The following is a 13,921-nucleotide window of genomic DNA, read 5'->3' as shown; positions in this document are numbered from 1 at the left end:
ATGTTTTTTAATACTAATTTAGCAAAATGATTGTAATGTTGTTCTTAATTATTTGCTTTCAATTTGTGCATTTTGACCAAGTTGGGGTATTTGTTTTCTTCAAAATTGCAGAATGCCATAAATATTTTTATATGATATTCGATTATAGAGAAGACTGTGTCTGTGAAAGTGTCTGTGTAGTAAGGCCAAGAAAAAAATACATGTGTTTCAGGTAACATCTCCTAAAAAATTAGGATCGGTAGGAAAGCAAAATAGTTTTTTTTCAAACGTTTTTGAGTGGTTCATATGGGAGAAAAATTCTGACTTTTAGTTTATAAGTGCTTGTCCACATAACATCCAAAAACCTTTTAAGAGTAGAGTTAGATTATAGGTACTTAAAATTAGGGTAGATATATATATAGGGGTACCGGAAACACATGTTTTCTTTTAGGTCTTACATAATCTTACTCTTATTGAAAATATCCAAATCAAGTCTAACTTTTGGGAAGGGTTGTGTTCACGGACAAACGCGAAATACAATTCCAATTTCACGATGAACGAAAAATAAAAAGAATTGCTTGCACGTTGCCGTTTTTACCAATTTCACAGTGAAGCACGAACTTTTTTCACGGAAGGTTGAAATTAAAAATGGCAAAACACTGTGCACGAAAAAAAACCTTTACCATGCACCCTCTTTGGGTATACTGATCCTCTAAATCAGAGCGACACTAATACCAAGGAGCTTAGAAATTTATCATGAATTTTGGTTAGCAAATCATTTGCGTACAGTGGATATTAAATATGGCACTGGCTAGTTACTTAAAAAAAAAAAAAAACGAGCAGAAAATAACAATAAGATCTGGATCTACTCTGTTTCTAGATGAGATTCTGATTGAAGTACATTGTATAATGAAAATGGCACTTTTATCTGTCCAAGGTACAGTTTTTTGTCAATCCCGTTATATTTCAACATAAAAATCCCGATTTCCCATGGCTAAAAACGTGGGTTTCCCGTATCCCGATGTTTTTCTATCCCGAATTCCCGATCTTTAAACAAGGCAATCCCAATTTCCCGTTGCTAAAATTGGCCAATCCCGGCGTCCCGAAAATGGTATCGCCCCCCCCTCCCCCTCCCCCTCAAGTATTATCTTGAATGGTGGAAATTTAGAATGTTAACGTAAACAATGTTCAGACGTTTCGACTTTATTTTTGGTTAGTTTGTCAAAACTTGTAAATAATTTTAGATTACAATTACTACATATATTTGTTATAATTCTATTTTAATGTTCCAGATCTTATATTGTAATTTTTTTAACGTTTTCATGATTTGTCAATTTTCTATGTAATGACACGTATAGTTAATGATATAATTTTTGATTTCACTAAAAAGCAACTTCAGGGATCGCAATAGTGGTATTACAAAAATTACAGCTTGACTAGCTGTTTTGAAAAATTGACTCAAGAATGACAAACTGTAGGCTGATGTTGATAAACTGCTTAATTCGTAGATTTTTATGACTACATAGAAAATTATATAGTTTTGAAATGATAAAAGATGTGTTCAAGAGACTACATTGATACTGTTAAGTTTATGTAATATTAGTAGAAAAACCTTCATATTAAAGACTTTCAACATGAATTCAATTATAGGTAAAACAGTCGAGACATTTCTGCGTATGCACTCTTGTTATTTATTAAAACCTCATGTTTAGGTCTTGTAATTGTTTTTGGGGCTTTATGTTGTTATTTCAAAGCAAAGACATTATTATATGAACGTCTTTAATATTCTGTTAACTCTGCCTTAATAGAAAAGGTTCCAATATTAAGTTCCAAATAATTACAATTTAGTTTCCAATGTTTAAAAGATTAGCATTAATTGAAATTAAAGAATAGTTGACACATCAGATGTATAATATATATTAACCGAATTTACTATTATATCAAAGCTCAATATTACAAATGAAACACATTTTATATAATTTCATTGCTAAATATTTTATATTCATATTATATCAATTTTCTTTTCTTTTTTTATATTTTATATGTTTTTCTGTCTGAAGTAAAGGACATGCGAGATGTGTGTCATAGTGACAGCAAAAGAATGGCGAAGACGTCTAGAGGATAACAGTACGGGTGCTTTTGTATAATATTGTTCTAAATTGTGCCACATCTATAAAATTTAAAAAAAAATTAAAGATCTGCCATATCAAATTGACTACATGACTTTTTTGACTTTGACCCGTGATAGATTGACCTCAGATAAATGAATCAAGTGATGTATAAATGCGAAAATGAATTTATTGAAGACATTCTGCTTTCATTTAGTACCAATCTAAACTAAGCCAGGATGTCACATCAGTTATTATGTCAATATGAACAATCAAATTGTTAGTTAAACATATCTAGGGCAGTTGTCGTCGCTCTTTTTTTATTTCTGATTTTAAAAATATAAAAATAAGGAGTTGCAGTATGATTGTCAATGAGCCAACTATCCACCAAATTTCAAATGAAGTGAATGTAAGCTATAAGAGACGACCATGAAGACCGTTTCTAAACTGATCAATTAATGAGTGTAGTATTTTGTTATTCTAACTTATTTTGCAAAATTTTAAAAAGAATTGCAAAATGATGTTAATAAATAATTTTATTTATAAAAACTTCAAAATGAATATTCAAACCGTTTAATTCCTTCCTTTACAGATATCTTTACTTTTATTTAGGCTTCAACTTGTTTATATATTTTTTCTTTTACCTAATTTATTACCTGACCAAAGAGTGCAACAGCCATAATATTTAAATAAAAGCAACAATAGTATACCGCTGTTCGAAACTCGTAAATCGATAGAGAAAAAACCCAAATCCGGGTTACAAACTAAAACTGAGGGAAACACATCAAATATAAGAGGAGAACAACGACACAACATAAACACTACATTAAAATGTAACACACATATAAACGAACTATGATATAACAATGGCCATTTCCCTGACTTGGTTCAGGACAATTTAAGAAAAAATGGTGGGTTGAACCTGGTATTGTGGCATGCCAAACCTACCGCTTTATGGCAATGCTAAATATTACATTAAAATGACAACATAACATGACAGGACTACTTACAAATAAATGGGAGAACATATAGGACAGAGAAACACGCGAATGATAGCTAACAAAAGGTAGCAAATTCGCCAGACGTATATATATATAGATTACCCTAGTTAGGTTTGAGTTGCAGGCATTCCGACGAAAAATGGACTTAAAGAACTAAAACTCATAAAAACTGAAAATTTCACATGATTTTAAACTTTTCGTTACCTTGAAACATAATTTTATATTTACAAAACTCCTAGTTCATGATACAACATTTTACATAAACAATGCTTTTTATTTGCTTGTGACATAGAGAGAACCGCAAAATTTAAACCACACATTAAAACGTTTGATACAATATTCTACAAGAATTTCTAAACTACTCAACATTACCACCCAAAATGGTATAAAGTTCAAATTTGACTCACCAATGGTGCAAGCAAGAGTTTTTTACTTCGACTTTAGGTATGAGTAGTTTCCTGGATAAGTCTATTTATATAATATATCTACCAACGTCCATCATTTCCACTTTCGTGAGTAGACCATTTTTGAAATGGTGAATGCCACAATATATAAAAAAGGTCCTATTGCAGAAAACAGAAGAAAGCTCTGCACAGTTTCGTGATAAGTTGATGCCAATATTAAAATATTTCAGTAAACTTAGTAATGAAACTGGTATCCAAATTACCTAATCTTAGTTTTTGGAATAGAACCTTGAAATCATGTCCAATTTGAATTTAAGTTTGTTTTCCGTTTACATTTTACATTTTTGGTTTCGGCTTTACACTGGATAGTATGGCTGTTTATTACTTACTTACTTATTACTTGCTATGCCTTATGGCACATGGCACAAGGACAAGTTTCCTCCACTCTTCTCGGTTTTTCGCTTTTCTTCCCACTGTGCCTTAGGTATATCCTCTTTCCTTTAGCTCATTTTCTATGGTGCGTCTCTATGTTGTTTTAGGTTGGCCTCTTTTTCTTTTCCCCTCTGGTGTCCATCTAAGGGCTACCTTGGTCATGTCATCACATGGTTTGCGTATAACATGACCAAGCCACCTCCATCTTTTTTATATTAGCAAAGTCTCCATGTCCTTGGTACTGGTCATCTCACGTAGGTCTTTATTGGAGATTTTGTTTGGCCAGAATATTTTCATTATCTTCCCTAGACATCTGTTATTGAAGCTGGAGAGTCTGTTGATACCTTTCTCAGTCATTCTCCAGCACACTGAGCCATATAGGAGTACAGAAAGTACATAGCTGTTATAGAGTCTGAGCTTGGACTTCTTTGAATGGCTGTTGTTTCCAGATGTTGCCTAATCTAATGAATGCGGATCTAGCTTTTCCTATTCTGATCTTAATATCTCTTTCAGCACCACCTTCTGTTGTTATACAACTGCCTAGATAGTTAAATGAATCCACTGTTTCCAGCTGTTTACCTTCTATAAATATGACAGGTTGTCTCTCTGTATTGAGGTACATTAACTTTGTCTTTTTGGCATTGATCTTAAGTGATCTTCAGCTGTTTCTATTAGTTATTTGGTCTTCTCTTGCACATGGTCCTCGGTATGGGATAAAAGTGCTAAATCATCAGCATAGTCTGGCTGTTTATTGCTTGGAATTAACATTTTTTGTCTTGCTTGACTTTATATTTGTAGATGTTATATTTCAAGAGTAAATATGATATTGACAAATGGCAAATATGAGCTTAAACATCTTTCCCTCGTTCTCACCTAGGATGACAACACATGGTATGACTATGGAGGTAGATGATAGAAATACCTTCACAGCAATTCATTGTCAGTGCAATGGCCTCTTTTATATACTAAAGTAATCAAATTAGTTGTTCTCAGTATGAGGTCTTTTCCTCAGTAGCTTTTCATGTCAACAGTATTTGTTCCACATTGTTTTGGGTAAATGTCAGTCTGATGTTTGTCATATGGCTTTGACTTCAAAGATCAGTCTCCAGTGATCAGGTTTGTTTTAAAGGTGTCAGACCACCAATTAAAAGTCCCTATCTGTTCAACCAAATTTTGCAAATTTTCACAGCTTTCTAAATACTTTACCTTAAGTTTAACTTCATAGAAACCAGGTATATCCTGAATTGTACATGTATCAGCTTACTACATGCCAATTTTCAACATACGTTTAAAATCATATAAGAAAGAAGAGGTCTCCCGAATAGAGGTAACACTAAAAATAACCCCTGGTTTTCTGGAAATCTTAAATTAGTATACTATGGAGTGCATAAATCCTCAATGTTGAATGCAAACTCGTAGACAAGTAAATTTTGGCTAAAAATGGTCTTGATATATTTCCCTTTCACCAAAAGTTTCATTTCTGCCAATTTGTTTGTTAGTTTAAGTAAAGAATGACATCAAATGCACTATTTTTTGTCCGGGTAGGCCTATGTTCTAAATTGGAGGAAGTAATTGGTGGTCTGACACCTTTACATGTAACTGTACTCGTCTTCTGTTACCATAGGGATAAGTCAACAACATTTGGTATGTGGATAGATTAAGCAAAGTACGTTTGATGTCGTCCTTTATATATATATAGGTTGAGATTTGATTTTTTCAATAACCTCAAATTACATTTAACTTTCATGCTGATTCATTATTGTTTTCATTATTTTTTAAATAATACATGAATATTCGTATATAACGCAATGGCATTTTTTATTTTTATACTGACTTTATCAGCAAGAAAAACAAGCGAGTAGGACAGATTGTATATATATAGTGGTCGCAAACTGATTAGGCGAGAATAATTTCAAACAATAGCTGTTTTTGTGACAAAATCAATAGCAAAAATAATACCGGAGACGATACTGATCAAAGGAAAAAGTTTTTTTTTATACATATATTGACCAACCTTATTCAATCAAAAAAGACTTGTATTCCATTATTAAAATCCATACAGAAAATTGATGCGATAAACAATATTTAATAAATGAGGTTATCATTTTTTATCGGATCATGGCAATATTAAGAAACAGAAAGAGATCTTGCTACATAAAACTTTCACAACAATATTGAATATAAGAATGGTCGACACAGTGGATTTTGGAGAAATAGTGACAAATACCGCAAACTGAATGCGCAAGCAGGTTGAGGTATAATTTATTTATATGTTTGCATAATTAATAACGATACATTATATTACTTAAGATTTTTGATCGAAAGTCCGCCTTTGTTGACAGCGCACGTCGAAAGAAATATCATTTATGAAACCTGATAGTGCCTAAACAGTGAATATTTTGTTTTTTTTATGTAAGTACTGTATAATGTTCGCAGTTTTAAAATATTTGGTATAGTGTTCGCAGTTTTAATTAAATTGTTTGGTGAAGCATAGATATATATCTATGGGTGAAGTAATGCTTAACAAAGCAATAACAAAAGAACAATTGGATTATCTGTTATTTCCCATAAGTCCAATTTTTTTTGTTTGTAGAGAAACAGAGAAGAGACATATTGTAGTATATGCAAATCGATGAAAAATCATGGATTGAAGGAGAAATCGGACGACTTACATAATTATTAACAAACTATCTGTCAGTTGTTACTAGCCGAAAACATGGCTTCAACTTATAAAAAACTGCGCATTGCATTTTTTTTGTTTTCTGCCATTGGACTTATTTTATATATTGTGGCATTCTCCATTCCAAAATGGTCTACTCACGAAAGTGGAAGTGATGGACTTTGGCAAATATGTTATATAAATGGTGGTAGTGATACTTGTGCTTTGTGGCCGGACTATCTCAAATCTCGTAAGTAACTTGTGCTTTGTGGCCGGAGTATCTTAAATCTCGTAAGTTAACTAATATCGACGGTCTCAATTCAGGTTTCAATGAGAATGTGTTCATATTATCACAATATTTTCAAATATAAAACTTGGAGGTTGCAACTCCCACATGCCAAGTTGAACTCAGTCTGCATTACCTGTTCTGATTAGGTTCTGTCTGTTTTCATTGCTCACGAACAATTACTAATATTTAACTCCCGGATCCTTTGGTTTCCAAATTAAAAGTAGTCATATAAACACGGGATCGTGCGCCAGACGGTATCGTACGTTGGCAATATCATATCCATTCTTATAATTCTTTTTTTTTATAGGACTATGTGCTATTGGCTTTTTTTTGTATTTCTGTTTCAGCCAACCACAAAACAGTTGAGATTGTGTCATGTCTAGGACTATCATTCTACATTTTGTTTGTCGTGATGTCTGCATTAACAATATTTTGGACAAATCAATGGAAGAAGGCGAGAGCAATCAAATATACGACAGTTGTTCTGGCAATTTTAGCAGGTCAGTTTATAATAATAATATTGAAATATACACATACTAAGATACAAATGATTTTGGGAAAAACCTAATTTGAGATGATACATTTGAGGTATATATATAGCGATCGTGTTGGTCCCTTGGAAAAAATAACTGTGGTTTGCCGTTATATGCATGTACATACATTTAGTATTAGATATTGGTTACTTTTTATGACGTAGAAACTTGAATGTGAAAAGTAAAATCACAAAAATACTGAACTTCTAGGAAAATTCATAACGGAAAGTTCCTAATCAAATAGCAAAACCAAAACTCAAAAACTTAACAACCGTCATATTCCTGACTTTGGCGCGTAAAGTTTCTTAAGTAGAAAATGGTGGATAAAACCTGGTTTTATAGTTTGCTAAACCTCTCACTTGTATTACAGTCGCATAAATTTTCATTGATAACAATGTGTGAACAAAACAAACAGACAAAATGGTGTCTTCAACCTATGCCAACATTTGATAAAAATATATTCAACCTATGCCTACAAACAAAACACAATAGGTGTTGTTATAGCAATTATTAATTAATAAATAAATTTGGTGTATTAACTGTCTTCTGATTGGTTAAAATTATTAGTTTTATTTTCAATGTTGCCAATTTTGATGGCGACACGCCCACTCTGACGTTGTGTATTCATACGCCGACATGTGTGTACGTTGTTATTGTTAATATATATAATATAAAAAGTTCTTTGAGCCTTATTTTTGATAGAAATTTATTTATAATGAATGGCAATAATTTATTTTGATTTTATTGAACCATAAAACTAATTTTTGACTCTTCACATTTTACATAATCCGCTTCGCGGATTATTCAATGTGAAGAGTCAAAAATTAGTTTTATGGTTCAATAAATTCAAAATAAATAATAGCCATTCATTAAATAAAAGGTAAAATACAGTCAGTATATTTAAGCATTAAAATTTTACTCTTTGAAAATTTAGAAACTAAAATAAAGCATTTGCAAATTGTGTTGTAGTAAAAAATGAATAATTAAAAAATTTCTAAAAGGACAAAAATGGTTAAATAGAACCCTTGATACTAGCGAAATTTTGTTGAAAAAATATAAAACTCATAATAAAAAAATTTCTGAAATTAAACACTTTTAAAATATAACAATACTTAAGAAAACAAGAGTTAAAAAGCTATTTCATTGGTGCAAATTTGTATGATAATTTTTGTTCATTATTTTGTTGTATTTAATATGTAACATACTTCAACAAGCAACAAAATATACAAATATACCATGATACTTTAACAGATTTTTTTATAATCAAATTAATTTTGCAATATAAAATTAAAAAACAAATATTAAATAGAATGATTTTTTGGTTCATTTTAAGGCAGCGACTTTCCAGTTGGACAGTACACCCTTAATTTACTTTTTTTTTAGTTTAAACATTAAAGTACTCTGTGTTTGTTTTTGTTTATTATATTGTGTTGTGTGATTTATGGTTACATTTTGTGTCTCTTATTTGGAACTTCATCATCCGAATTGATAATTTAGACATTAATAAGATAATTTGACAAATTACTAAAAAAAAGTCCTTACTTTGTGACCAACTTTAGAAAATGTCAAAAAGGACCACTTTGTGAAACCCACTAAGGACTAGAATATACCGTAAAACCTGTCTTACTCCTGAGATATCTTTGTGAAACTTTCCGAAGAGACCAAAGGATAACATGACACCAGTTGATTGTGCAGATGCAGCATCATATCATATTTTATCGCTATTTTGTACCTTTTTCCTTTGATCTTTTTTTGTGATAATTTTCATATCATGCCACTCGCTTAAAGTCATATGAAACCTCAAATTAAAAAAAAATATGCATATGTTTTTTAAAAACTAAATGGATAGTTTTCATTATTCAACTTATGTACATATACTTTTTTCTTAGGAAAATTCTTTAATACGTTCACATTTAGAAGAAATTTACTTTTTTTAAATTGCTTGCTGCCAGGAAGCAATTCGCCGACATATTTTCCGTATGCAAAGTGACCTAAGCTTGACCCTCCTCGTAAAATTCCGGTGATAGCAATACGCATGAATCTGTATTTAAAATAAACAATTACCTGATTGTATATGTTAAACACGTGCTAAATACCCATGCTTTTTGTTTATTATTTACTATAAGGTGACAATCGGTAAACTTCGGCTTCAAAACACGGCATTTAATGAGTAGCCATATTTGTTAAATCATAACAGACAGAGAGAAAAAAAATGACGATTATACGATATACGTGCGTAAAAAATGATAAAATCGTGTACAGAGGACTAAGTTTATGATATATACATGCATTGGTTCAAGAATTGGATAAACATTATTTTTCACCAGTCACTCGTTTCTTTAATTATGACTTTAAGATGGAAAGTTATCGCTAGAAACTAAGCATGCACGTGGTGTTGCTAACGAAATTGACATGAAATTGACAACGTTGTCATAGGTAAAATAGCGATAAAAAGATTATAATTTCATCTCAACTCGATTGCCTTTCTCGCTTTCGCCGTCCCGGCTCAAGCGAGAAAATCAATCTCGTTGAAATGATCACCGATAATCTATAAATATAGTATGACTTTTGAGACAATCATATTAGTGAAATTTGTCTACTTCTATGTATGTGTTGGAATTACATTTGTAATAGTGACCATTTATAATAGATATTTTACACGAGTCAGTATTTATTAAATACACGAGTTTCAATAGTGTATTAAGTCATTGTATTTGAAGAAAACTGTTTTGTATAAAATTTAATATTTTGATCATATATTTTATATTACTCATGAGAATGACACTGACAGATATTTAATATGAATAGATGATTGTTCCTTTAATAAAAATCCATAAAATTATTTTTTTTTCCCTCATTATTTCATTATATTAATTTTAAACTAATTTCTATATGAAATAGAGATCCTCAACACACACAATTATATCTACATTTTCACTTGTACTTGTAAAAGATTTTGTATATAATAATGATTGAGTACACTTTAACGGTAGGTTTAAACTGGTTGTAAATTGATTAGCCCCTAATTAATTTATGTTTTTATAACACTTAATCTATTACAAATTATTCAACCTATGCCAACATTTTTTCATACAATTTTATACCTAAATTTCAAAATGTTGGCTAGGTTGAATGAACCGGAATACACACAACTGGGTAAATACAATCATTTAATTAAACCTCTGACGTATGTTGAAGAAATTATATATTTTCATTTATAATAACTTGAATATTCAATGAACATTCATAAAGCATACATGTATTCTTGTCGGTAACGTTACTAATAAACATTGTGCTGTTGGATTGTGATTAAGGATATAAGTTTGAGAAACATGGAATATAAAAAATGTTTCAAGTGATTGAAAGTCAAGTAAAGTAGTATCCATATCGATTCCACCTTGAAAAGAATAATACGAGAATGGCCTGCGTATCAGTGGCGGATCCAGCCATTTTAAAAGGGGGGTCCCAACCCAGAGTAAAGGGGGGAGGGGTTCCAACTATATGCTCCCATTCAAATGCATTGATCGTCCAAAAAAAGGGGGGTTCCAACCCCCGGACCCCCCCCCCCCCCTTGGATCCGCCACTGCGTATTTAATATCGTAATTATCATCCAAACCTTTTAATTAAATTTGCGGGTAGAAAAACCATGTTCCACTGACTCTCGCAACTCTCCCTAGATTCGATACTTATATACCCAATTGAGTCATATAAATGAAGTAACCAACAGATGCAAAAAAAAAAACCAAAAAACCAAAAAAAAAACCCTCTCTTTGATTCGTCGATTTTTTTATTGATCGATATTTGCTGGGTAAAAAAGATATCGTTATATTTTTTATATATATATTTAGTCACTCAAGTGATGCAAACTAAGAAAACGACAAAAGCATTCTCTATAAAACATTTTCGGATTTTTATGAAATGAACTCGTTGCAATCTATATAAAATATATATCGGTTAAATTTTGTTTAAAACTATCCTGCAATAGTTCTCATTTATGGTCCGTATGCAGCGTTCAATTTCACTCTTTTGTTAGATTGACATGGGTTGCGCATGTTATCAGCATTTTCAGTTTTTGTAAATAGATAGTAAACTCGTGCAATTGGATTTGTATAGGTCTATTTAATTTCATCCTCGTATGGAACTTTTGCCATTCTAGTGAATATCATAGCATATAATGTATCAAATAGTGAAGTTTAGGTCGATTCTGTGGCTACGGATAAGGGAACTAATATTATGTTTTCCCGAAAATTCGGCCAAAAGTTTAAAGTTAGTTGATACATATGGTAGTACGGTAAATATTTCCTTTCTGATGAAATGAACATTTCAGTGGGGCCTCGAGTTAGTCAATAAATCTCTATATGTAATGTAAATAACTGAACGGTCTAAACGACACAGAAGTCATAAGTGCAAAATCGTATTTATCATGGTAAATGTAAATTCAAACATCACCAACACTAAAATAATTTAGAAATCAAACATGAATCTTATATATCCCCTTAATTTTCATATTGTTCAAATGGAAATTTTCGAGATAACGCAAAAAATGCAAATTTCGCTAATTTTACTTACATTCTATAAAATTTATTGACCTATTTCACATTTGTTTAATTGACCGTATTTCTGGAAGACAGCAAACAACAATGAACGATAAACCTCCGACATAGAAGTTTGTATCATAATATGTTAAATTTCTATAAAATTAGTTTTTTTGTTGAATTTCTGTAAGATTTTTTTTAAGTTTTCGACAGTAACAGTAGTAGCCTAAGCCCTTTACACCACAATTGATTAATTCTCCTTTTTTTACAGTAGCTTTTGTGACAGCATGCCTGATGATTTATAAGAATGACATAAAATCTGGGAACAACACCATATCACTATGCTGGTATATTGCCTTAGTTGGTGCAGTTATTGCAGCAATAGTTATTCCATTTTATTTAATCGATGCTTGCAGAACGATAGATCCAAAGAAGTCAGACAGGGAAAAAATAATTGCAATTCCTGCAATGCCATCTTCTACAAGGTTTTCAACCAATGAAGAAACAGATACACATAATCAAGATTATAGCACATTTAACCCCAAAAGTAGTAGTCGACCAGCGTTAATGAATACACTGAGAAGACAGCCGCCAAAATCGACCAAAGAATTGACAACAAAATACATAAAATCGTTCTCTATACCACCTTCAAAGACGAAATTATTGTTTACTAAAACTGAAATTGAGAATCCCCCATCTCCAGCGCCATCTCAAATGAGTCCAAACAGTAGTAAAGCCAATGCTCAAAGTAGCTCTTTGGTAACGAATAATTCAAATGTTCCAGAACAACACAGTATATCCCACAACACAAAGACTATAAATAAAAATGGCAAGACAATGCTGAAAAAAAGTCAGAGTGATAGTATAAAACGTCCGCCTGTCTTGATGTCAATAACCGACATTGAAGAAAGTGGTGAGGATATGGATGATGTCGTACAAGTTGTCACAAAAAGTGGCGGGAAATCGCACTTTACAGAGTCTGAGTGGGATAAAAAGAAACCGAAGATACCATATTCACAATCCTTTTCTGCTAAATCAGTTATAAAACACTTCACATGGAAAAAAGAGTGTCTTAAGTTTTCAGGAAATGTTGACAATACACAATGTTGAGCCTTACGAGGTGTAACTGTTTGTGAATAATGAAAATATGTAGATATGAATAGGTCTATTATTTTTCAAAAGAAGGGAGCCCTAAATGAAGGTCGGAAAGGTTATATTCCAAAATGGTTGTTATAACAGTTTTTGTTTATCTCCCGGGAAATAAGGATGTAATACGCCGCCAATTCAGTGTTGGTGTTCTAAGATTTCTTTACTTTGTTTATCAAAGCTAAATGCGCGTCTGGCGTACTAAATTATAATCCTGGTACCTTTGATAATTCTTAAAATTCCTTTTAACGGTATTTTGGGACATGAAAATATATAAACCAACAATACAAAAAGGTTAGTTAGTCTGATTGCCATAAAGTTTTAATTATGTTAAAATTCATTATTTTAAAGCAAGTCATGACAACTGAATTTCTGACTGGCTAACAAAAAATGCATTTTTTTCTGGTAAAAAAATCTCAAATCTTTTTGTTATTTTATGTTTCCACCTCCAAAAACTCATTCTTTTAATGTTAATAGGATAAAACTTGGGGCCCCGCTGGGAATAACGTGTGGTAAAAAATAGTGTTTGTACCATATGACATGGGGTGTTAAACTGAAACCAAAGTTTTTGACCTTGACCTTTAATCTAGGGAGTTGTACATAAATTATGACACAATCTCTGGTGTTGGTTAAAATACATGTCAAGTATAAACTATGAAATTATAAGGTTCTCAAGATATAGAGCAGACACGCTCTTTACCAATAGGACATGGGGTTGTCAACGTAAACCAGTTTTTGACCCTGACCTTTGATCTAGAAAGTGGTACAGTGTAACCTGTGTAATCCGACTCACTGGGGGAGGGGGCCAGAAAAAATGTCAGATTAAAAAGGTTTT

The 13,921-nt window shown here is 31.7% G+C and overlaps 1 long non-coding RNA gene across 1 annotated transcript; it reads left to right on the top strand.

The window, feature by feature from the left end:
- Positions 1–6,447: 6,447 nt before the first annotated feature.
- LOC143076820 (uncharacterized) lies at positions 6,448–13,511 on the top strand. The gene is made up of 3 exons (XR_012978796.1): positions 6,448–6,833; positions 7,220–7,372; positions 12,212–13,511. It is a non-coding gene; the product is annotated as an uncharacterized LOC143076820 (long non-coding RNA).
- Positions 13,512–13,921: the final 410 nt, after the last annotated feature.

Source organism: Mytilus galloprovincialis, chromosome 1 (assembly GCF_965363235.1).
Source record: "Mytilus galloprovincialis chromosome 1, xbMytGall1.hap1.1, whole genome shotgun sequence".
Taxonomy (NCBI): Eukaryota; Metazoa; Mollusca; class Bivalvia; order Mytilida; family Mytilidae; genus Mytilus; species Mytilus galloprovincialis.
Note: the sequence above shows the minus strand (reverse complement) of the source record. Positions and strands in the feature narration are given on the sequence as shown.